Here is a 26,767-nt window from a genome sequence, read left to right as displayed (position 1 = left end):
TTCTTGGCATGTTGTCACATGCCCCTTGATACATGTTCCAAAGTTCTACTGGAACTTTGTGGGTTCAACTCTGCGCCTTCAAGGCCCTCGGCCTCTTTCTCCTCCAGTGTAGTGTGTTTCACAATAAGACAGCAACTCTTGGGGCAAATCATCATCATCTGTCAGCTCCAGGAAGACATCAATAACGTCAATAACTAGAAGAAAAGCTAACACATTTCAACTAGTTGAAAACTGTCAAACCAAACCGTCCACCAGTTATTCTACCTTTCATGGCAAAATTGCCTTACAGCCAATACCTTATGCAACAAAAATGTTTGCGGCCAAAGTCCCTGCAGCCAAGATGTCTATGGCAAAGAAGCTTCCGGTGAAAATACCAGCCACCCTGACCGACACATTAGCTCCCCCTACTTTCGTCAGTGGAAGGCCTTGAAAAGTCAAGCACGTCACTTAACAGTTGTGTGAACTTGAGCAAAGTAATTAACCCCTTTGAGTTGCTGTTTCCTCACCTGTGAAATGGATATAACGATGTTTTCCTTGTATGGGTTTCTCTGACTCACACACGTGATGACCAACTCATTTATGTGGACCATCACAGTTACCACGTCCGGCTTTGTTTCCCTTCCTTATTTCTCCCCCTTCCCTTCCAAGTGTCTTCTGCATTTCCTAGTTGACTCGGCAGATGGAGCAATTGAATCGCACGGTGAGCCTCCCGGCAGCTAGCCTGAGTCACATCCCCACCAAGCAGCTGCCTCTGTGCTGCTTTCATTGGGGACAAAGCTACATCCCCTCTTGAATGTTTGTCAGACCAAGGCAGTGGTCCTGGCAGGAGGCGGCAACAGCAGCATTGAAATACAGTCTGAGATTTCACTTAAACACCAAGCCCCTGGACGCCCCCGTAGATACAGTCTGTCGTTGTTCATGCCTGTGGCAGTTAGACCAAATATCTATTGCTTTTCCACAGGCTCTTGGGCATGCTTCAGACGTGCTTATTCAGGGCCCAACTTCTTATCAATTAACATTCTGTCTGTAAGGAAAACTTTGTTAATTACCTGGGTTTAATGAAGTTTTGTTTTTTTGTTTGGGGGGATTTTTTTGCTTTCGGAATCAAGGAGAATATGTTCACTCTCCATTTTCCGGCCTGCTTTGGTGAAGGGAAGTTGATATTCTAGGCTGGATTCAAGACTGGAAGAGGATATTCAGAGGTAGCTTCCCAAATAGGGCCACCTTTCCTATGCCAGTCCTCAGAATTTTATGAGTTTAAATCCAGCACCTAACTTTCCAGGATCCAATAAGCATCGCCTGGTTTGTCCTGCTCCAAGAAGCTGGGTAAGCCCTGGACCAACATAAAGAGTGGAGGGTTGAGGTCGGGGCACCTGCGTTACAGCTGCAGGAGGGCCAGCACCTGAGCAGTCACTAGAGTGTGCCAGGGCAGAGCCCATAGCCGTGATAGCCCAGAGGACAAGCCATTTCCATGTGATTCCACCACAGCAAAATTGCTGGGAGCTGCAAGTTCAATTTGAATAGCGCTTCTCCACACTATCAGAACCAATGCCCCCCTCTTATAACAAATAGTGTGTAAATCTCCCCTATAGTATCCTAAAATCAAATGTACAGAATACAACTTATCTACACGATAATATTTTAATCACTCTAATGTCCTAACAGTAATATGAAGCATAAATATAAGCAAAATCATTATAATAAATTAATATGTATTAAATATGTGAATGATACAGTTCCAGCTAGAAGACAGAAGGAGGTAGGTAGTTCGAGGCTTGTGCCTGTGCATATACTCACCCAAATTTGACAGCTACAGAGTAAATGTTTGTGACTCAAAATACCATTAGCTGCATTACATTGGTGAATAACTCTTAGTAAAATTCCAACCAAATGTAAGTATAATCTTTCCGTAATTTAGATAGAATTATTACAGATTAAAGTCATCAAAGACAAATTGGGTTCATATGTAAAACAGAGTTAGGTTCTGGGCTCTTCATTAGTTGTGACAACAACCCCTCCTACGCGCGCGCGCGCGCGCGCACACACATACACACACACACACACACACACACACACACACCCCACTCGTAATTTGCTAAACAACTCCTAGGAGGCAGTTTTGCCACTATGAAGCCCAGGAGTGCCCCCCAAAGCTTGCGAGTGCCCTTAGCTGCCTTCCAGAACTCCTAGAAAGCATCAGGTTCTCCAGGTAATTACCTAACACCTCTCCCAACTGCAAAATCCATCCCTTTTGCACACCTGGTCCCAGATTTGATTACAGCACAGAGTAGAGACCTATCATGGGTGGCTCTGGGCTAGATTCCTGTGTGATGACACAGCTGTTATCTCCGATCTTGGATGGAGCAGCCCTGCAGCCCAGCACAATCAGCCTGGGAATTGTAGGCAAAAAAAGGGCACCTGCTTCATTCCCCTGGGCCACCTTCCGCCCTACCCCGCCTTTCCAGGCCACTGAGGAAAGGCCTGAAAGCTAGACCCACAGCAGATCCCCACAGAACAGGGCTGGTCACGCCCTGCGTCAGCCTCTGGTGTTGTTTGACAATCTGGGATGTCGAGGAGCTCCTGGCTTGGGCTCTAGTTAATTGAATGGTCTGGTTACTAGACAGTTAATTCACAATCTTATGTGCTCCGATCCTTGTAAAACTTTTCTAAAATTCATGAATTCACCCTTCACCAAAATAACGATGGTTTAGTTAGTAGGCAAGATTCCTTTTTCTTTCCTCTTTTTTCCACTTTCCCATAATGGGGTTATACGTCTATATTAATAGAAATGCATTTAGTAAACACACAAGTCCGGTTTCCTCGCTTAATCAATAGTACGTACTAGAGAAGTGAGCTTTTGTTTTAATTAAGAATACTTCAAGTTTCAGGCTTTCAGTTCTCACCACTGAAGGTACCTATGTAGATTGTGTTTAATGTGGATTATGATTTCAGGAAATCTGAAAGCTTAATTGATTTTTGGTTTCAGTTATTATGTATTTTTCTACTGCAATCATTTTTTTCCTACAATAAATGCAGTTCTGTGCTGTGTCAGTTGGGCTTCTTCTGAGAAGCAGATGCAAAGATGGAATTCGATGGGCATGGATTCTATTAGAGGAAAGGCTGTGAGAGGAAGTGGGGAAGGAGCCAGGACTGACTGAGAGCTGTCAGGTCATGTAGCAAGTGTAATCCCAAGTTCCTGTTGGCGTAATAATGTACCTGATTAAATATTGACTAAATCTACAAACAAATGAGTGCGTGAAAAAAGAAAACAAATGTGACTACTTAAGAGACTTGGTAAAAACAAATAGTTGCTAAAACATTTTTGATCAAATCAGATATGAGTAAGGTTGCTATGAATGTTTAGGGGAAACTGATTAATAGTTATGGGTAGTATAATTCTACTCTTTTATTGTTTGCAATGTCTCTGCATTTTAAAGAAACCAAAACTGGCAGTCATCATCAATACATTAAGGATGTGACTTGTGCAAAACAAGTGATAAAGAGCTCTCATCAATGGAGGCTTTGCAAAGAAACGACAATCAGTTTACATCACAAGACTGGTGTGAATATACCTGTCTATGCTTTAAGTAAATGAAAATGTTACTTTTTTAAAAGTCTGTGATTTGATGGACTTTCTCAATTAACCAACCGACTACTCCTGACCATGAGAGGCTTCTACATTTGTTAAACACAGTCCAACTGCATTTACCACAAATTTTTACATGTGGGATAATAATGAAAAAAAAGATGTTCCTAAGGATGGAAAGAGTATGTGAAGGTCAACTTAGGGTCGTGGCTAGGTCCTTTCATCCCATAAATATTAAGAATGGTTTTAGAACCTTGCCAAATCATAGATGGCCTACTTTGATTTCATGTCTATATTTTGCAAAGCTGTACATATATATATACATATATATATATATATATATGCCATAAATTTCTGGACCCCAAGAGATCAATCAAAGGGTTTCTCTACTGTCTCGTATACTCTCTGCCCAAGATATGCTAGGGAATATTCATCTATCACCTACATTCATCTCAACTCTCTCTGCAGGAAGCATCAGTTTTAAATTTTGATCTGTCCAGGCCTTAGTGCAACCCCATTTTGTGTGGTTAATTCATTCATGCAAAACTGTCTGCAAACCCTTCACCAGCCCCCATCGCGCCCCCAGCGTTGTTATGAGGAAAGCACAGACTTAAGCTCCACGACCTCTCCCTGCCACTCACAGATGGTGTGATCTGGGCAGGCCCTTTGCCTCCCTGAAGCTCCAGTTCCTCAACTGTAGATACAGGTCCTAATGTCTACTTTGAGGTCATGTCATGGGACCCACAGAAATGGGTCGTTAAAGCTCCTGGCTTAATACTTACCTGGCATGGGAGATACCACGATCACAAAGCTCCTGGCTTACACTGAACACCAGGAGTGGACACCCCCTCCCAGCTAGTTGCATCCTCACAGCACTGCCAAGTTCTGTTCTAGAAGAACCTGGGTCATTGTCCCCTTTGTACACCTCTGTTCTCAACACCCATCATGCAAATACTGTATTTAATCAACTCTTTAAATGCACATCATCTCCCACTCTGACATCTACAGAATTGGATGTGTCTTAACAAATCAAAGGCGTTTTATAATTGCTGTCAACCAGGTGACAGTCTTCACGTATTTGCCATCACCTGTGCATCTGCCAACGTATCGCTGTTCATATCATCATCACTTCCGTTGAGTTATATGCATCCTTGGGACTCGCGTGCCCTTTAAGGTGGCTTCCAAAAAATTCCATTCTGATCCAACATTGAAACAAAAAATTATTGTGTCCAGAAAAAGGCACAGAACTAGAATAGCTGGGTGTGGATTTGCTATTAGTAAAGCAAATATTCTTTGATGGCAATATGACCACAATTCTATATTTTCCCGTTAATCACTGTCAAAGATTTAAGAATCATGGATACCCACGAGCAAACGAAGCTGGGTCACTTTTTGTTTACTGAGATACATGCAAAAGGGTGGTTTACCAGGCTCCAAGAAATGCAACAGAAGGCAGAAGAAAGGGCCAAATCCCTCAGAATGGATGAAAGAAATGTCAAAGCGATTAGAGGCCAGTGACAATCAAATAGTGCCTTGCAAAGGACTATTGTTAGGATGGTGTCAGGGTTTAATGGGTGGTGGTTTTTCTTTTTTAGTGATACTTAAGTTAATGGTAGATTTTATAACCCATGGCCTCTTAGAATGGATAAGGTGTGGTACCTTCCCTTTCTTAAAGAAAATAAGTGAAATCAGCATAATGTGAATGTCGTCTCTGTTCTGAAGTCACACGGATATCCAAGGATCACAGGAGAGGCAGCTTGTAGACCACGCTGCCCCAGAAGGAGTGGGCGGTGGCTGAGGACCCTCTGCCTGCCTTCCTTCTGGCTTCGCCTTTCATGATTCCTCTTCCTTGCGAGGCCCAGCTGCTCTGCTTAAGACACTCTTTTGTCCTTGTGATAACTCACCCCACCTTTTTCACTTTGTTCTTTGATTGGGTTCTGCCCGTTACAGTCATAACAGTCTTGCTAAGGCATGACGGCTGCATGCATATCCTCACCCATCAGTCGACTCCTCCAGTCCAGACTTAGTCTCTTTCTCAAGGTGTGATGATGAGTTTTACCGATTCACCCACACCCTCTTGTCCAGGCTTCTAGGAGCCCAAACCATGCATGTCATGCATGCATGTGGGGAGGGAACAAGAATCTTCTGAGTGAGAAATCCAAGTGCACACTCCACGGCAACCACTCGGACCCTCTCCATCCACTGGCCTGTGGTTTGGGGTGAGACACTTATATTTAGTATTTAACTATCCATTGAATATGAGGCCAGGACAATACATTATCTGAAGTGACTGAGTGTGGGAAGACTTCTTAAACATTCCGATTATTAGATAAATGTCATACACACCACAAACAAAAGACAACGACAGAGAACTTTACAGAACACTATTCTGAGCACAGTGTAACATGGCAGAATGTTATGAATCTTTGTTCTAAAAATCAGTTGTCTTCATCCAATGAACTTCAATTCAACTCCAGGTTTAATAAAGAGGCCTGAGTAATTGAATGCGAAACAAACCAACATTTCATAACTGAGTTTTGGAAGAAATTTCTGAGACGTCAGTTGTGTTTTCCATGTGTGCCTTTCGACAGTTTCAAGACTTCTGTCTCGTCTAAAAATGATGTGAGGCTCAAAACCATTTCCTCTACCCTGCTCTCCATGCAGCCAAGCCAGCTGAGGACATTCCCTTCTTCTCAGAAGCATGTTACCATCCTCGGGTGTGTAGGCTGGACGCAGGTGAACCCTGGACGTCAGATGATTCTCTCCACCTGCCGAGTTCAAGCCAAGCTCTGACTGCCAGAGGCACCGAGTTTTGCCCCATTGGCCACTGCAGTTCCAAGGGCAGGGGAGCAAGACGGTGGGAACAGCAGAGGGCTCTTTGCCCAATCACAGCTCCCTGGACGTTTTCAAGGAAGACCTTGGGGGAAATCGGGCTGGACCTTCAGAGGAGTCTACGGGGGGATGCTGAGAAAGCTAAGTATTCTGGTGAAGTCGGAGACTGGGATTTCTGACCCTTTTAGGAGGAAGAGGACGTGGCTGAGTGTGGCGCTGGGGCACATTAATGCCCACATGCAGAGTGGATGTTTGAGAATTAAACCATCCATAAAGCAAGGCATTATACATGGGCTGTGAGGGTGACAAACATTTACTTTGGGCCACAGAGGTCTGGATTTGCTGAGCGTCACGGGTGAGTGAATGACGGGGGTTGGAGTAACCAAGGAGGTTACCAGGGGAGCCCCAGCGCTCTGGAGTGTTTTCAAGTCAATAAAACCTACCCAAGTGCAAGCCGATGGCTGAATAGGTCAATATAAAAAACCACAAAGAGACTCCAGCCTAATTCTCTTAATAAAGTTATGTGGGCAGGGGCCGGGGGTTCTTATTAGAAAGTTGCATAGTACTTTCTCAGGAAATTATGAATTCCACTTTGGAACCAAACAAAACTGTTTGAACATACCGCTTTCTGAAGCTAGAATAACAGGCTATCAGTGCTGGGTTTGCTAACCCCCCGAGCTAAGCCACCTACAGTCTTTCGGAAGAGAGAAATCGCCCCTGTGGTCTTGTTGCCCCGGCTCACCCCTTAAGGACCTCCTTTTTTCTCTTTCCTTTTTCCTCCTTTTATGTACATTTAGTTCCCACAGGCTCCCTTTATCAATATTTCAATTGGTTGCTGCTGACCTCTACTTGAATCCAAATGTTTGCCCTATTCAGTGTGAACTGTGCATTCAGCAAATGCTCGATTATGTCTGTGCTCTTTTGAGCAAACTGAATGGGCTACTTGACTAGGTAATGCCGATATAGCCTGGTCATTAGGAATGTTTGTTAGAATTGACCAGATGCAACGAGGAAGGGAGGGAGGGGAGAGGAGAAGGGGTCCGTGTTCAGTGTTCCTTCCAGTGCAGCCGCGGTGAAGAACATGACATTGTTTGCTTTCCAGGGCATAATTACAGCTTGTCTCCATGTTCTTCAAAACCGGCCCTTAATCTAGTATGAATCAAATGAGCCAGTTTCAAGCAAAGGAGATGGATACCCCTGAAGGCCCACAGTTTTATTTAGTCATTGGAAAATTATCCTCTGTAAGATAAATATGGTATTTGTTTAAGGGTGGCTAGCATTTTGTTTTCATTGTTTAGATAAGGACAGGAGAAATGCAATAAGGCTGTATGTGTCCCTTGCCATCAATTACTCTCACTCTCTACACTGCCATACAGCCATGGCATTGTTCTCCATATACAAACCGACCTTTTATGAAAATCAAATGTTACAGGACTGCACAACTTATAACTCTAATATGCTAAACTGTAATCCGTACGATTATGTACTGACCTGCAACATGCCCAGTACTGAGTTATGCTATGGAAACACTTTGTGCGCAGTAAAATCATGGAGTTAGCATTCCTGGCCCTGACACAAGGGAGGAAACCAGCACAGGTACAGGAGGATTTGGCCAAAAACAAGAGTGGCTTTGAAATGGACATGAATTTGGTGAGTGCCCCAGAGCAGGACGTGGTAATAAGAATGTACCTGTGTGTTTACACTTGCCCTTAAGAAGTTCATAAGTTGTTGGAGAAGATAGACATGTAAACAACATAGAAAAGTAGGCATGAGAATACTTGGGACAGGATACAAAGTGAGGTCATTATAGACCAAAACAAAATATGAATAAAATGGCTTCTGCCCTCTGTGAGCTTACAGTCTGTTAGAGGAGATCATTCACAAACATAAACAAATAGGATACAAGGCAGGTCGTGTTTAAAGGAACAACGTGGCGACAGGTATTCAGAGATGGAAGAGGCCACATCCACGTGCACTGGGTATGTCTAACCTATGGTTTTTATAAAATTTTTAAAAAGATTTATTCACTTATTTATTTATTTATTTTGGCTGCGCTGGGTCTTAGTTGCAGTACAAGGGATCTTTGTTGCGGCACGCGGGATCTTTTAGTTGCGGCAAGCATGTGGGACCCAGTTCCCTGACCAGGGATGGAGCCCAGGCCCCCTGCACTGGGACTGTGGAGTTTCACCCACTGCACCACCAGGGAAGTCCCTAACCTATGTTTTTTAAAGTCTTGTTTGAAACTCCTGACTCTGATGTACCCACAAGCTCACACCACCTGTATTTTAAATTTGTCTAAAGAATTTACCGAAGTGTTTAAGCACCTCCTACATAGCTCTTTGATTGCAAGTAGATTTGCTGCCTGACTTCTGTTTCTGTTACGCCTATTGCAAAGGCCCGTTGTATAACAGAGGAGAGGGAAGGATGAAAATGAGTATCTATTAAGCAGTTACTATGTCCCAGCCATTGAACTAGACACTTCCAACTCTGTTTCTCAACTTATCTGTGGAGAAGAGTTTCACTTACTCCTTGGTTCCTAGTTCCATCAATGGTTATAAATATATAGTTTCTCCTATAATTTTTTGAAGTGTACATATATTATCTTCATTTTAAGAATGAAAGATGAAAATGACTTCCTGTTTGTGAGAAGGTCACCTTGACACCTGATGATTCTCGATAGTCAAGAACAGCACAGAGTAAAGACAAGACACTGAAGGAGGCTGTACATATGACATTTGATTTGGGGGGCGGGGAAGGGGGCAGTGTCAGAGAAGTGCCTCAGAAATATATTTTTTTCCTAATAAATATCTAGCAATGATCAAACTTATGGCTTGAAGATCTTTAGAAGAAAAGGATTGTATAAATGAAAACTAAATATTGCTCTGCTAAGAGCATATTAACATAATTTATATGATAAGTTACTATTACTAATGATCATGATGACATAGCAGTAAAGCCCGTTACTTATAACGAGGTTAAATAATCAATTCTAAAAATGTTTGTATTGCAGTCTCTCAGTTTTCCAGAGCTGCCATAACAAAGTACCACAAAATGGGTGGCTTACAAAGAAGAAACTTATTAGCTCACAGTTCTGGAGGCCAGAAGCCCAAAACAGAGGTGCTGCAGGGGCGCTCCCTCTGAAGGCTATGGGGAAGGATCTGTCCCAGGCCTCCTTCCTGGCTTCCATTTGTTTGCCAGCAAGCTTTGATGCTTGGAGCTGCGTCACTCTAATCCTCCATGTTCACGTGGCATCCTCCCCGTGTCTTCACACCATCTTCCCTGTGTGTGTGTCTGTCTCTGTGTCCAATTGTCCTTTTTGTTTTGGTTTTTCGCGGTACGCGGGCCTCTCACTGTTGCGGCCTCTCCCGTTGCGGAGCACAGGCCCCGGACGCGCAGGCTCAGCGGCCATGGCTCACGGGCCCAGCCGCTCCGCGGCATGTGGGATCCTCCCGGACCGGGGCACGAACCCGCGTCCCCCGCATTGGCAGGCGGACTCTCAACCACTGTGCCACCAGGGAAGCCCCAATTGTCCTTTTTCATAAGGACACTAGTCATATTGGATTAACGTCCACTGTGTTCCAGTATGACCTCATCCTGACTAATTACATCTGCAATGACCCCATTTCCAGATAAGGTCACATTCCCAGATACTGAGGGTAAGGACCTCAGCATATCTGTTTGGGGGAAATGTAAGCCAATCCATTACAGTGTCTATTTTCCAGTGACCTTCAAGCAATTTGAAATCGTATGTAGAATGCATTCCTATATAATATGTTTCTAATTCTAGAACTAGATCACACTGTGTAATCATTTATTGATATTAGTGATGTGACAACAGAAGGTCCTAAATTAAGAGGAAGTGCATTAAAAGATTCTTCACAAATCCTTCCCTTTTAGTATCAAAAGCCCAAGGTCAAGTCTAAAAACTGCACTATTGGAGTGAGGGAAGGTGGGCAGGGCTCCAGGATGTGCCCGTTACAGATCATACTACATTTAATGAGGTGTGTTGTCCACATCACTGTGTCTGACACGTCAGGATGAGAGAAAGCCTCACAATCCAAGTCAGCTGAGGTCTAACCTTTTTCAATATCGCACACAAACACACATGTACACGCTGCAACCATAAATAGGGAAGGAGAAGCCACTCTGCTGATTTAAATAAAAGAATTTGGTCGTTAACATGAACGAAAGTTCCCCTGAGAAGTTAGCATAAAGATCTGGTGTTCGGGGCTTCCCTGGTGGCGCAGTGGTTGAGAGTCCGCCTGCCGATGCAGGGGACGCAGGCTCGTGCCCCGGTCCGGGAGGATCCCACATGCCGCGGAGGCGCTGGGCCCGTGAGCCATGGCCACTGAGCCTGCGCGTCCGAACCCTGTGCTCCGCAACGGGAGAGGCCACAGCAGTGAGAGGCCCGCGTACCGCAAAAAAAAAAAAAAAAAAAGATCTGGTGTTCGTTCCCCAGCTATTCCAAAACCTGAGTGTTTCATGTTTGCAAATCAAGAAAATAGGGTCTTGATCAAGAGCATACAGTGGCCATTTCAACAATGACCAGGCCCAGTGAATTATAAATGAAGGCCAGAAAAATATCGGTCCTCACATACGCAAATTATGTGCAAATTATCCTGATAGAGTTACATAGACCTGATGTAGAAAATAAAATTTTTCCCCATTCTTGGTATTTTCTACAAGGTCAGAACTACTTGTATTTGCTGTTTGTTGTCCAAATATTTTATAATCTCAAGTGTTCAGAAACGCATAAAGTATTATAATGGCATGCTTAATATCTGGTGGTTTTAAAACAGTTGTCACTTAAAATATCTTATAAGCCATAACTATTAAATATATGAATTAATATATGAACTACATGAATGTAGTTCATGAATGTAGTTCATGAATGTAGTTCATGAATATATGAACTACATGAATTCATGCATCTTGGGACTTTCCTAAGGTATGGAAGGCATTTAGCTTGGGTCAATAAATAGTTACTATTAATACCATTTTTTCCTTATGAAGGGGCCCAGAATAAGCCACTATGGCATAAAAATTATTTTGAGCTGAAAGCATTCAAGTTCCTGAACCCCTTATCTACCTAAAAGCACTCAATTGTCATAAATTCTCTTCCCTGGAGCAACTCTACTCTCTTCTTGGAGAGGAGGAGTTAGCGCCACACCCAAACAGGCATTGCCACAAAACTATCGTATCTCCCATCTATTCTCGCATGAGCCCATTTATCTTTCTAAAAAGTAATTTGCTTTCCTTAAGTGCCCTTTCTCCCTCTCCCTCCACCCTATTCTAAGAAGTCATTTGTTTTCCCAGAAGTGCCCTCCCCATCCCCTATTAAAATGGTACATAAGCCCCCAATTCCTCCTTGAGTCACATTTTTCTGTGAATAGAAATCTGACTTTTCTCTTGTTAATCTAGCAGTTGTCAGATTTACTTGCAGGCCTCGAGTACAGAATCTAAGAGGGCAGAGGAAAAGTTTTTCCTCCCCAACGCTTACTCTCTGAAACTTGCAAGCCACCTGTATTAATGTCTACTCTTTTCATGTGTTTCCTTATCTTCACAAACCGGTTTTACTATCCTCCTTGAACAAACGAATTAACTCAGATTGAGAAAACAGAAGTAACCTGTTCACGATGGAGGTGAGATTTTTAAAGCAGATCTGACCCTAAGTCCCACACTTACTGCTGAGCCTCTATATTGTTTTGATGGCTGTGTCACATAATTTCAGGTTTTGAAAGAAAAAGCTACATGGTCTTACTTGGGCCCCTCTCTCTCTCTCTCTCTCTCTCTCTCTCTCTCTCTCTCGTTGCTTGTGCTTCATAATTGAACACCACTTTGCATCCAGAAAGACCCTCTCCGTCCATTTGTGATTCACTGACATGCAATGAACCGTGTGTTTCTGTGATTGACACTATATATATATTCCACCTAGGATGGTATAGTCTAGTTAGGTAAACCGTCGTCTTTATATACACATTGAGATTGAGCCAATGTAAACATACTTGATGCTCTGGATGTTACAAAAAAGTAGCTCTATCCTCAAAATCGCATACTGCGTGTTGCCCCAGGCTTGAGCTGTAGTGGCTTTGGGTCCTGCACTTGCCACGAACCATGATTTTTTAGTAAATCCCTCAGACTCCCCGAACCCCTGCTTTTTCACCAGGCACTTACTATCTAAGTCTTGCTTCACAGGATCCTTGCATCAAATAAGAAAACATCTGGGAATGAGTTTTTTTAAGGGGTAAATCCCCAAAGTGCTGTAACTTTTAAAAAATCATTATGAAACATGTTATCAGAGCTCATGTACCTGGTGCTGCCCTAGCCGAGGTGTTAGGTCAGCAACCCGCTTGCTCAGTCCGTGCACTTAAGGGTTTATTTTCGCCTAGAAACAGGGACATGCACGGCGCCTTCAAAACTCACGTTAGAAAGCATGGATAATAAATTATTAGGAGAACAAAGGCTGAGCTCATCAAAAAGCTATTGCTCTGTGGGTAAATACAACCCCACTGTGTATTAAACAAAAATTAAACCCCATTTTCTTTTTCATAGTTAAGTTGCCATCAATTCAAATAGTGAGAACAAGGCACTGGACACAGTTAATAGTCTGCAGACCGGCCAGGCCCGGCTTTGAAAGCATTTAAGCTTCCCTGAAGTGCTGCTTGTACCCAATTATAACTTACTACTTACCATCTTCATAATTTAAATCTGTCCGCCCCTTAGGGGGGAAAATTTTTTGCTAATCAAAGCCATGAATGCACCTTTTTCCTTTTGACAGCATTAAATTAAAGCTAAATGGTTGGTTTTGAATGAGTTACTGTGAAGAATAAAGGCATTAATGAGGTAATTTCATTATGGAGACTCATCCAGGCCTATGTGAATACAAGGGAAGTAAGTAGAGGGGAAAGCTGAAAGCTGCAGAGGAAATTAGGGTTCCTTCCACCCTAATTAATGTTTGGAGGCATTTAGTGCAGGCACCAAATTAACTGCTCCAAAGAACTCTCTTGAAAAAAAAAAATACATTGTTGCCCTCCCGTATAATTAGAAGACAGTACAAGGCGAACACTCAGTGAGTATAAAGCCAGCCTTTAACTGATGCTGTGGTCACAGAGAACTGGCCATTAAGGATGCTGAAGTTTAAGGAAGCAGTAGGTAGACAATATAGGATTGTTTAGGTCCTTGGGTTCTGTGAGCTGTAAACAGGTAGCCTCTGAATGAGGAATTATGAGACTCCTGGGAGGCCTGTCTTCCCAGCAAAACAGTCTTAAATGCATCCAAAGGGAAGAAAGAAAGGTGAATGGGCCCAGCGCAGTTAGCAAAGAGAATGCCCGATGCTTGTCTTAAGTGATTACATGAGGTTGTGCGGGCCTCTCTCATTGAGTTATCTTTACACGGCTTTTGTCTCCTCTAATTGGAGCTGATGAGGTGCTAATTGGAGGCCTTTTTAAAAAGCCCACTACTTTAATCATTGGAAAATCTGGGGAGACCAAGGGAGTGGAGTTAATGAGACCAAAAAAAAGAAAGAAAACTTATAAAGTGTAGCTTGACAAAAAATAAAGCTGTCATTTGTGTGGATCTAGGAGGGTGAAAGGGAAAGGTTTGATGGGAAAGAAAGGGGAGCAATCGAGATATTTCATGTAAAAATCTTTCCAAAGCATCTTCACAGGTTAGCTAGAAGGGGAATAATCTGGTTAGACTGGCTGTTCCTGCCCCTTTAATTCCCATCGTGGACCTGAATTCAGGCTAAAACCTTTACGTTCCAACTCTGAGTCCCTTTCAAAATTGTAGAGAGAAATTTGTATGGAGACAGGCCTGCGTCATGCTGACCTTTGTCCCTCCTCTCAAAGCGAAAGTTTTTCTTGAGCCTATTGGACGAGACTTGCCATTTCTTCTGGATGCGGAGAGGACCCTTCCTTTCAGAACTTCCTCTACATCACAGGCATAGAGTGAAATGTGGTTATGAAAATATCTTTAAGGAATGTGACTTGGGGAAATGAAGGCAGAATTAACTTACCCACCGTACCTCTAAGAGTTGGGTGTGTTCTGATTTAAAAAAAATTTTTTTGGCATTTCCTTTATGCTTTCCAAATCTTTAGAATGAGGCTTCATCATTTTTATCATAAGAAAAATAGCACTTTAATATCTTCATTCAAGGTAACGTTGTCTAATTTTTGTAAGTAGCAAAGAAATCAGAATGGAGTGTGTGGCAGGGAGGAGAGAAGACGCTGTGGAAGCGTGTTCTTCCAGAAGCACCTTCCTGAGGGTGCCACACCTGGCTAGCCTGCTCTTGCTGTGTCACAGGACCTCATGGAAAGTAAAGATGCCATGGAGACTCAGAGATAAGTATCAAGCACGTGGGTTACACAGGCTCCCATTCAACTCTCCCTTCCGACTGCTTGGAGGACTTATAAAGTACGCCAAGGGATTTAGCACTTTATATGTTATCTCATATTGTTGTCAAATATTTCTTGAAGGTTTATTTCCTGACACATTATAACTGACTTTAGGGCAGTGACCCTGCAGGATGTCTTCCATTCCCACCTAAGTATTCAAGTGCTTAAGTGACCTTTTCAGAACATGCGGCCTTAATGTAAAATCCAGCCACACTAGAGCTTATCAACCAATGACATACAAAACTGACATGCCTCGGGTCGGCCCGTAAATACACGCGCAGAACCTTGTGGGATTGCACTCTATCTTTGTGCAATGAGTTGATCCACGTCAAGTGCTTGGAACAGAGGCTGGCACTGCAGTTGGGAGTCAGTCATTTAAGGCTGACACAAGGAGACTGAGAATGAGAGAGGAAAACCTGGCAAGCAGAGTCCCAAAAGGCAAAAATGATGTGCAAGGAAAGAGATGCAGCATTTTGTTTGAAAGCCAAGGAAGCGTTTGGTGTAGGGGGAGATGTTTCGAATGAACATCATTTATGGCATTAATGGGCTGAGAGGGCAGCCTGCCAGCACCTTGGCTCTGGTCCGGTGAGACAGCACTCCTCACACGCAGAATCTGAGGATCACAGCACTGAAAGGATCCCTACAGGTGCCACTGTTCTGCAGATGAAGACGTGATGTGCTCACAGTCACCCGGGCCGCCATGAGAGGAACCAGACTCCAGATCTTCGACCTTCCAGCTCAGTGCTTTCTTTTCCCCAAATAACACGCAGCCCCACAGCACCAGGAGCCGGCCAGCCACCTCCTCTGAAGCTCCTCCTTTGTATACACATACGTGCATTTACACACATATACTGACACCTAGACCTACACGTCAGCCCTAATTTGGGGACAAATCCTTCTTTCATTTTACATGGACAATTCGTACATCAAGAGGAAAGTCTCTGTGTGTCCGGTTGGCTCTCCATCAAATTGATTTATTTGGTCACTCAGGTACCCATGCATTCGGCATCCAGCAAATACTGGGATGCCTGCAAGGTGCCAAAGCCCCAGCTGAGTGCTGGCGCTAGGAAGGGAAGCAAAATCTGACACAGCCTGCCCCCACGGAGCTTGTTGTCCACTGCAGGAGGCAGGCATTACACAAAGATTTGCACAAGTAGTGCTTTGATTCCCGGTGCTGTGATAAGTGCTGTGGAAGAAAAGCACCGTGTGTGATGCCCTAGTAGGTGGATGTTGTAGGAGATGTTTACCAAGGTCTCCAGGTGACGCTGAGGCAGGTGCTTCGAAAACCCTGAGCTACAGACAGCAGAACCTCCCCAACAGCTGCTATCAAAGCATCTTCTAATGAGTTAACGAGCAACCTGATGGAGGGCGACTGGGCTGGGGGAGGGAGGGCGTGCAGCAGTCTGCAGAGCCTCGGCAGATGCTTCAGCAGGAGGCTGGACAAGCTATTGGCCAGGTGGCTGCAGCTTCTGAAAGAGCAAGCGGGAGGGTCAATCAATGCAGCCTCTACCAATTCAGGGACCATATTCTTTTCTTTTAATTTTTGAATTTTATTTTATTTATTTTTTTATACAGCAGGTTCTTATTAGTTATCTATTTTATACATATCAGTGTATACATGTCAATCCCAATCTCCCAATTCATACCACCACGACCACCACCCACCTCCACCGCTTTCCCCCTTTGGTGTCCACACGTTTGTTCTCTACATCTGTGAGGGACCATATTTTTTAATAATAATTTTAAAAACCAGAACATGTGATCTAACAATTTTTTTTTGTTTTACAAATAAATTTGGTAAAATAACTTTCCCAGACAGAAATTAAATTGAACTCTGTAATACAATGACTCAATTGACTTTATTGGATAAACATCTTTATAGGAATTCAGGGGCACATGAGATCCAGGAATTAAGATCTCAGCATTTTAGATTGAGAGGGACATTTAAAGATTATAGAGGCACCCTCCCCCCACAATGTGATAAGGAAGAAATGATCCTAAAAGATAAGTGACTTCCTTATATGTCATCCCAATGGCAAGATTAGAGAACAGAGCTCCTGGTTCACAGTTCAGTGCTCTTAAGAACAGCCCACCACCTGCCTGGCCCATGCATTGGTTAGCTGCAAACTCAAAATACACCCAGTTAAATACATGAAAAGCCCCTGTACATCACTACTAATAAAAGAAATGCAAATTAAGATTCCATGATTTGAAAAGTTCAGAAAGCAAGAAAGCTATCAAAGATTATTGGGACTGTATCAACAGGACTCAGAAGGCACCGGAATGATTTGAGCATCATTAAGGGTAATAACTGAAGTGGATGAAAACACATCAAATATGTTAAAAAATAAAATAAAATGAAACACATCAAATATGTTAAAAAGCCACGAGTTCGGGCCTCCCTGGTGGCGCAGTGGTTGAGAGTCTGCCTGCTGATGCAGGGGACACGGGTTTGTGCTCCAGTCCGGGAAGATCCCACATGCCGCGGAGCGGCTGGGCCCGTGAGCCATGGCCGCTGAGTCTGCGTGTCCGGAGCCTGTGCTCCACAACGGGAGCGGCCACGATAGTGAGAGGCCCGCGTACCAAAAAAAAAAAAAGAAAGAAAGAAAATTATAACCATCTTCGTAGGTTTTTCTTAGAGTCTTTTAAAAACACAAATATGACAGCAGTGCTTCTCAAAGTTTCACACACCCATTCATCCCTTGGATCTTGTTAAAATACAGATTCTGTTTCCGTCGGTCACACTCCAGTCATTCCGTGCTTCCTTTCCCGCCCCAGGGACGTTGTGCTTTCTGTCCCCTCTGCCTGGGACACTCTGCCCCTGATCCTCACTTGGCTGCCTCTCTACCCCTCAGGCCTCCAATCAGATGTGTCCCCCATAGAGAGGCCCTCCCAGAACCCTCTACCTAAAGCACCGGGTCGCCCTGTCCACCCAGCCCCACCAATCACACTCTCAACCCCATTTCTGTTTGTTTTGTTATTGTTGTTCCTTGCTTTTGCAGCATTTATCGATATCACAATTTGAAATTTTCTTTTCTTTTCTTTTCTTTTTTTTTTTTGTGGTACGCGGGCCTCTCACTGTTGTGGCCTCTCCCGTTGCAGAGCACAGGCTCCGGATGCACAGGCTCAGCGGCCATGGCTCACGGGCCCAGCCGCTCCGCGACATGTGGGATCTTCCCGGACAGGGGCACGAACCCGTGTTCCCTACATTGGCAGGCGGACTCTCAACCACTGCGCCACCAGGGAAGCCCTGAAATTTTCTTTTTGAAAATTTCTTGGTAGTTTTATTGTCTCTTTCCCCAGATTAGAGTGTAAAACTCTACAAGACCAAGGCCTCCTCTGTCTGGTTCACTGCTCTCTCCCTCATGCTTAGAGCTGTGCTCACACATATAAGTGCACAATGAATGCTTACTGAATGAATGAATGGGTTGGTTACAGTTTCAGGCCTTTCTTGCACATCTCCCTGGTTTTCAGTTGTGGCTATGCACATCTGAAATTTAACCCAGAGCAGGTTATAATTATTACCTTAATGACAGGCCTGGAGCATCTTTCTGCATATTTCCAGATAATTTAAACAGACAAATAGCTTCAGTTTACCTCTACAGTCGTCCCTGGGTATCTGAGGGGGGTTGGTTCCAGGAACCTCACAAAAACCAAGATCCAAGGATGCTCAAGTCCCTTATCTAAAATGGCACAGTGTTTGCATATAACCTATACACATCCTCCCGTATACTTTAAATCACCTCTAGATACTTATAACACCTAATACAATGTAAATGCGATGTAAATAGTTGCCAGCAAGCAGCAGATTCAAATTTTGCTTTTTGGAATGTTCTGGAATTTTTTTCGCCGAACTTTTTTTTTTTTTTTTTTGTGGTACACGGGCCTCTCACTGTTGTGGCCTCTCCCATTGCGGAGCACAGGCTCCGGACGCGCAGGCTCAGCAGCCATGGCTCACGGGCCCAGCCGCTCCGCGGCATGTGGGATCTTCCCGGACCGGGGCACGAACCCGTGTCCCCTGCATCGGCAGGCGGACTCTCAACCACTGCGCCACCAGGGAAGCCCCTCGCCGAACATTTTTGATCTGCAGTTGATTGAATCGAAGGATGCAGAACTCACAGATGCGGAGAGCCGACTGTACATCCCAACAGGTGTGTTCATTGTCTCTGCTCTCAATCTACCTCCCCTTCCACCCCAGTGCTTTTATATCTGTTTACAAATACTCAGAGAAAGGAAAACAAGATGCCCCCTTACCTCTGCCTGTTCCATTTCCCTCTGTAAACTCACGTGGCTGCGTGAACATAGCTGAGTCATCTCTTTCCAGTCTGAGCTTCCTGTGCCCCATCTAATAAAGCAGCCCATTTTCCCCACTCGAGTGCCTTCACTATACAAGGAAGTGTTTTCCATTTCCCTCGGTAGAGCTGACATCTCCTTTTCTCGTTTTTGCCTTTGGGCCTGAAGACTCCGAATTTCTTTGGCCCTTCTTTGGCGCCCTGCTTCTCCCTCAGTGATCTTACTTGGGTCTCACCTCCCCAGAGCATTCTGAGATTTAGTCTGTCAGATACGTTTCCTTCTTCTTTTTTTTTTTTTTTTGGCAACACCACCCAGCTTGTGGGATCTTAGCTCCCCAGCCAGGGCTTGAACTGGGCCCCAGCAGTGAAAGTGCCAAGTTCTAACCACTGGACCACCAAGGGATTCCCATAGGTGTCCTTTGGTCTTTCTCATTTTTTGTCAGAATTGGTCCTTCATTCTTTTATCATTAAAACAGTTTCCTAAATAAACATCCAATCTTCATAAATCCCATCAGCCTTTACATCTGTTTCAAGGAATCCTAAGACTAGTTCCCTATGACTGTGAAACCTGTCCTTTTCCAATTTAGTGCCACATTTAAAGGGAATTCTCTTTCCATTTCCTGTCATCTACACCTGGTCGGTTTGGGCTCACTTTCCTCTCTCACACACTCAAATCCGTCCTGATGGAAGAATTAGCTCAGAAGGATGTATACCTCGGCAGACTCTGAAAACACATCGTGCTGGTCTTATATTCCTGGCAAGGAGGCTAGAGTAAATCTTCACCAAAATATCTTCCTTGCTCCTTACTCTTTTCTACCTTAACCCAGAAATTCACTACTTTCTGCTTTTCTTCTTTTTCTTGACTTTGTGATTATGAGCTAAAAGTTTTCACTGCCAGTATGTCCTCAAAACTTTTCTTCACGGTGTTATCATCAACCATGCCATCGGCCTTGGTGATAAATCATCTTTCGTGTCACTAGCTCTCTTTCTTGTTACGGAACATCCAAGAACATACGGCACCAGAGGTACGTCCAGCTGCGTTTACATCCCTCTCAGAGTTCACGACACATTTCTGCTCGCTTACCTGCCTCCTTCACTCCCTTCACTGTGAGGTCCTTCTGTCAGACACCACATTTTATTCATCTCTGTATCGCTGGCATTTAGCATGGTGCCCACCTCACCCTTGAGTCTCAGTACATGTTTCTAGAATACTGAATAAATATACCATGAATTACAAGCCATGAGACACAAAATCAGGGCAGGTGAAACTGTTAATAAGCCTTGAAACAGAATATACAGTTGAGTGTGAAATGTGGTTCAGTGAACGTTTAGAGGAGAGAAGTAAATAAGGGCTCAAGAATTGTAGAAAGCTTTATGGAGAACGTAAGACCCAAACTTGGCCATTGGGAAAAACAAAAAGAGAGGAGCCGTAAGAAATCAGCAAGGGCACTTCAATTTTCCACTCTGTCCCTCTGAGTTTTCCGAGTGGGGCTGTCTTTGTTTTTCTGCTCATCTTATCCCAGCCTCTCTCATTAGGTCGGCTGCATGCTTCCCTTCCACCTTTACCAACCTGGCCTAAAAATCCTCTTAGGGTGCTCATCTGTGCAACCTCATCTTATTTTTTAGCCCAGCGTGAGATATCAAAGACTCTGATGGACAATGCCACTTTTGTCTCTTCTTCCAAAGGTCCCTTAGGCCACTCTCCCAGCCTGGTCTGGTTACTGAGGCTGCCCCTCTGGAGAAATGAGGCTGTGGGGTAATTAGGTCATAGAAAGCACTGAAACCAGAGGATTCAGCTGGAGATGAGGCTAAAATTCATAAATAAAGATTGGCATAGCTTGAATTCAAGATAAGCTAATTTTAGATCCCTAGGCTTGGTCTAGCAGAACAGTGACAATTATATCCTTTCTTGAAATGTTTTGCCTCTGCTGGCTTTTGAAGCATTTATTTTCTACCACTGAATCATTCAATAGCAATATAATTGTTATTTCCATTTCCCTGGTTCGACCGGGTCTGAGAGCCAGTTACCATTCCCAGTTCATTAACCGACTGGCCTTCGAATTAACAGCCCCTTCATCGGGGGGTTGCCTTGGAGACAAAGCTTCCTGTGGGTAATCCAAGATTATCTAGCTCTTTATCCTGCATGTGACCCTTAATTACTTGCTAAATTAGAATGGTTTTCTGAAAATCACAAGCGGAGGTTAATATGTTCTTCCAGAGCTGGTCAAGCTAAGATGACACTGAATTCACAGGGAATTCAAGTTACATGATCCCTGAAGGCGTCTCTTTGAGGAAGAAGATGAACTCTCCCACTGGGAGGCACTGCCCCCCCATAAAGGCCCTGTCACTCACTGTTCCTCTGCCTGCTTTTCGAGTTGCAGTTTAACCTCCTCCGGACAATTCGCTATGTCAATATTGAGCAGATTCATTCTGGCGCAGGAGCCCGTACCCATTTGTCTTTGATAACTCATGCTTTCAACTTAAGGACATATTTTTATCATAATTGCAGATTTTTGCTCTATGCATTCACACAATTACAAGGCTTCATGGACCAGTTATGCACAAACAAGAGAATGGAAGAAACTATTTTTAAAAAAACAAAGTAAACACTTTGGGGGAAAACGTTGGGGCCCTGTAGTATTTTCCCTAACATTATACAGGCCTCAAAGCAAGATTAGTGGAAAGGAGGGACTCTTAGAATGCACCTAATGGGATGCCTCTTGAGATGGCTTTGGAAATAAGGAAAATACGAGTAAGTGCAGGTATTGAATGAGATTTGTCATGAAAGTGTACATTTAGCGTTACTAGGTTTTTATTCATTTAGACTATAATGAAATTATTGAGTGTAGTTCCAGAAGATTAAAAAACCTGTCTTAAAATCTTAAATATTATTAATAGTCCTCAACATTAAAGTATCAAACTCAAAATAGTACAGAGCCTGGAATCTCACAGGCATCCATCCAAAAAGTGTTTAGGAAGTTGAACCGAATCGAATTAGAAATAAGCATCATTGGTGATTCGGCACCTCAAATAATTCATTCAGGTTCCTGAAGGAGTTGTCTGCAAACTGCTAAAATCCTAGTCTCTCAGAATGCTTGACTGATTACATACACAGCTTTGTGTGTTCATGGTTATATTCCTCAGCTGTGTACCACCTTTAACCATATTTAAGCATCTATTGTGTATAAGGCATCACGCAGCCCTCATTCTGTTCAACTGTAGTAGTCAGAATAGGAATTATTAGAAAGGTTATATGAGAATCATTTAATTACATTTGTTCATAGCTTAATCATGGTATGTGGGAAAAACCAGGAAATTGACTTTGACCGTGGCACCTTCAATAAGCCATCAGAGTGATTTGCTTTTAGAGAGGTTTGGTAAATCTTGGAGTGGTTACCCATGGAAACTGAGATTTTCTTTGACAGTGTTTTAAAGTAGTTTTGTTCAAGACTTATGGTTGCCAAGGGGGAGGGGAGAGTGGGGATATGGGATGGATTAGGAGTTTGGGATTAGCAGATGCAAACTATTATAGAGAATGGATAAACAAGGTCCTACTGTATAGCACAGGGAACTATATCCAATATCCTGGGATCAACCACAATGGAAAAGAATATGAAAAAGAATATATATACTTGTATACTTGTTGATTAAAAACTGATTATTTAAACGATAGTGTAATCTTGAACTGAAAAACTCTTTGTTCTTATAATCATGTTATCACATCCTCCTAACTTAGATCACTCTTTCATTTTGCATCCTTAGTAATCTATAAACTCTATAAGACATTATCGTGTTGTTGCTTAAAGAGTGGAGACATTGTTGGTTGCCTTCCAGTCTTTCATTTCAACTTTCTTCCTTCTGAACTGAGCTCCTGGCTTTGGTTAGATATTCACCCCCTCACACATATAGCCCATGTGGCTTGGGAGCCGACCCCATCTTCAGCTCCTAGGATAGACCATGATTTGTCTAGGCCGGTGATTGTCAACACGTAGTCCCCAAACATAATTAGCATCACCTGGAACTTGTTAGCAATGCAAATTCCTACATCCTATCCTCAGCCTACTATGTTATCTAGAAAGGCTGGGCGTGGGGCTCCCCAGGTGATTCTGAATCCCACTAAAGTTTGAGAACCATGGTTCTTAACCACACCTCCTAATCCCATGCTCTTTACCAGTAATTGAGTCAGTGCATGGTCTTCCCCTGTCTACTGTTAATGTTCCAAAGATGGACATGTAACCTAAGCGGACCTCATCAAATGAAGGGTGGAAATTTTATTCCAAGGTTGGAAGAGAGATTTTCTATCTCTCGTGGAACATGAGGAAGAAACCGCCATCTTAGGACTTGGAGAGAAACCTGAGGACAAAGTCAGTGCAAGGTAGGGCCACAGACATTTCCAAGATGCAGAGCAGAGATGGCTTATACCTTCCTGCACCCAGCCCGACCTACCTCTAACTTACAGTTCTGTCCAATGCCAGGTTTCCCTATTGTTTCAAATTGAGTTTTTTCATTCTTGCAGCTGAAAGCATCCCATTTATTAATTTTTTTTTTTTTTTTTTTTTGGCTGAGTTGGATCTTCGTTGCAGTGCGTGGGCTTCTCTTGTTGCAGAGCACAGGCTCTAGGCCTGTGGGCTTCAGTAGTTGTGGCTCACGGGCTCTAGAGCGCAGGCTCAGTAGTTGTGGCACACGGGCTTAGTTGCTCTGCGGCACGTGGCATCTTCCCAGACCACGGCTCAAACCCGTGTCTCCTGCATTGGCAGGCTGATTCTTAACCACTGTGCCACCAGGGAAGCCTCTATTAACATTTTATAACAATTTTTTAAGCTTAAGTCTGAAATCTCCCAGGAAGTTGTATTCCTACTACCTTGCCTCTAGTATAGCGGAGCACTCAATATTTTTTTTTATTATACCAGCAAAGCAAGTTTATTTGGGAGCAGAAAACAACTGCAATTCAAGACACGCAACTATAGTAAACCACATGCAAGTCCAGCAAAGAAGGAGAAGAAACGTTTTGTTGAGGAGAAGGGAAAGTCGGGAGGCGCTGTTATAAACAAAAAGTCCACTAGAGCAGGGGTCCGCAACCCCCGGGCCATGGACGGGTACTGGTCCATGGCCTGATAGGAACCAGGCCGCACAGCAGGAGGTGAGCGGCGGGCGAGTGAGCCATTCATCCCCATCACCCTCACCACTGCCTGAGCTCCGCCCCCTGTTGGATCAACATCCTCATTAGATTCTCATAGGAGCACAAACCTGTGAACTGCGCATGCGAGGGATCTAGGCTGCGTGCTCCTTATGAGAATCTAATGCCTGATGATCTGAGGTGGAGCTGAGGCGGCGATGCTAGCGCTGGGGAACGGCTGCTAATACAGATTATCATTAGCAGAGAGGTTTGACGGCACAGGGACCATAATAAATCAATTGTTTGCAGGCTTTTATCAAAACCCTATCAGTGAGTGGCAAGTGACAGTTAAGCTGCGTCTGGTGGCAGGCTTTAAGTCAGAATTCGACACTTATTTTAGTCCACGCGTGGCCTGCCCATTATTTTATTTACCACTTGCATCTGCGCCTCTTTCCTGCACTGCGCACTTGTCTCAGTCACAGTTTTGGTAAGGCCACAAGCTAACCCTAGCCAAAACGGGTAAAAAAACAAACATTGCTGGAGAGCTTCTTTGAAAAGGGGGACGACCCAATGATGAGAGAGCAGAAGACTCTGAGGCTGCCAACAAAAAGAAAGCTGCATTTAAAAGAAAAACCAAGAGTCCTACTTAAATTACAGGTTCATTGCAACAGGTGATTCACGTTCTCCAAGCCCACTTTGTACAACATGGGGTAACCAGCTATCCAACGAAACCATGAAACCTTCAAAACTGCTCATCTATCTCAGCTTTCAAAAGAGTTTGAGCATTACTTCCCAACCACAAAAGAGCCCCCCGAACTGGGAAGGAATGGATCTGTGACCCATTTGTGAATAAACCTGGTGAATCGACTCTGTCCGTGCTAGAAGAGGATCAACTGCTTGAGATCGCAAATGACGGTGGCCTTAAGAGTATGTTTGAGACAACTTCAAATCTCCGCACGTTCTGGGTTAAAGTCACGGCGGAATATCCTGAGATTGCCACAAAAGCACTGAAAAGTCTGCTTCCATTTCCATCATCCTATCTTTGTGAAGCAGGGTTTTCTGCAGTGATAGGCAACTAAAACGAGATTACAGAGTAGATGGACATAAGCAACACACTTCAGTGTCACTGTCTCCCATCACCCCCAAAGGGGAACATATAGTTGCAGGAAGACAAGCTCAGGGCTCCCACTGATTCTGCATTATGGTGAGTTGTATAATTACTTCATTATATATTACAGTGTAATAATAATAGAAATAAAGTGCACAATAAATGTAATGCTCTTGAATCATCCCAAAACCACCCCCACCACCACCACGCCCGGTCCGTGGAAAAATTGTCTTCCACGAAACCGGTCCCTGGTGCCAGAAAGTTTGGGGACCGCTGCACTAGAGGAAACTGGGAGTTCGAAGTATAGTGGCTTTCTTTTTTTTTTAACATCTTTATTGGAGTATAATTGCCCCACAATGCTGTGCCAGTCTCCGCTGCACAACAAAGTGAATCAGCCACGGGTATACATATATCCCCAGATCCCCTCCCTCTCGCACCTCCCTCCCACTCTCTCTATCCCACCCCTCTAGGAGGTCACAAAGCACCAAGCTGATCTCCCTGTGCTATGCGGCTGCTTCCCACTAGCTATCTATTTTACATTTGGTAGTGTATATATGTCCATGCCACTCTCTCACTTTGTCCCAGCTTACCCTTCCCCCTCCCCGTGTCCTCAAGTCCATTCTCTATGTCTGCATCTTTATTCCTGTCCTGCCCCAAGATTCATCAGAACCTTTTTTTTTTTAGATTCCATATATATGGGAGCACTCAATTATATTTGATGAGTAAATAGGAGTAAACGCATGCATGCATGAATGGATAATCGCATTCAAGAAGCAAGCAGACAATGCCATTTTCAAATACAATTGATTCGACGTCATTATGAGGTTCCACTAATGCAAGCAAAGAACTGACACGTAACCGTAGTTTTAACACCATTTTTGCTGCAGCTAAGTGGAATCCTTTCCAGCTAGCTTAAGCAAAAATAAGGATTATCATATCGAATTCTAAAGCTAACTGAAGTGTCTCATGGACTATAGATTTCATCCCCGACTCTTTGCTAACAAGAATATGTGTCTTTGGTGAGGGGAGTGTCTGGAAGTTCCCATTTCTCTATATACTAGCTAGTATTTGATATTATCATACTTCTAAATTTTTACTAGTCTGATAACTAGGAAATGGTATCCCATTGTTTTAATTTCAATTTCTCTGATTTAATTCACATTACTTGGGATAAATCTTAACATTTATTTCTTGGCAATTCAGATTTCCTCTTGGGGGAATGCCCTATTGTAATCTCCTTTTTTTTTCTTTTTTAATTGGGATGTATGTTTTTTCTTATAGATTTCAAGGAGTTCTTCTTCTGTTCTAGATACTGATCCCTTGCCAGATTTATGCATAGAAATTATATTCTTCCTGTATGTGACATTTTCTTCCACTTTGTTTAGTGTGACTTTTGTTGAATAAAAGTTTTTGTGAATTTTCAGTAGGTGAGTATATCAA

The 26,767-nt window shown here is 43.5% G+C and overlaps 1 long non-coding RNA gene across 1 annotated transcript in view; it reads right to left on the bottom strand.

Moving 5' to 3' along the window:
* Positions 1-26,767, bottom strand: part of LOC132598351 (uncharacterized) — a 38,611-nt gene that overhangs the window by 6,903 nt on the left and 4,941 nt on the right. The window lies entirely within an intron of this gene.

The sequence above is a fragment of the Globicephala melas genome, chromosome 13, assembly GCF_963455315.2.
Source record: "Globicephala melas chromosome 13, mGloMel1.2, whole genome shotgun sequence".
Lineage (NCBI taxonomy): Eukaryota > Metazoa > Chordata > Mammalia > Artiodactyla > Delphinidae > Globicephala > Globicephala melas.
The sequence above is the reverse complement of the archived record's forward strand: the minus strand, read 5'-3'. Positions and strand labels throughout refer to the sequence as shown.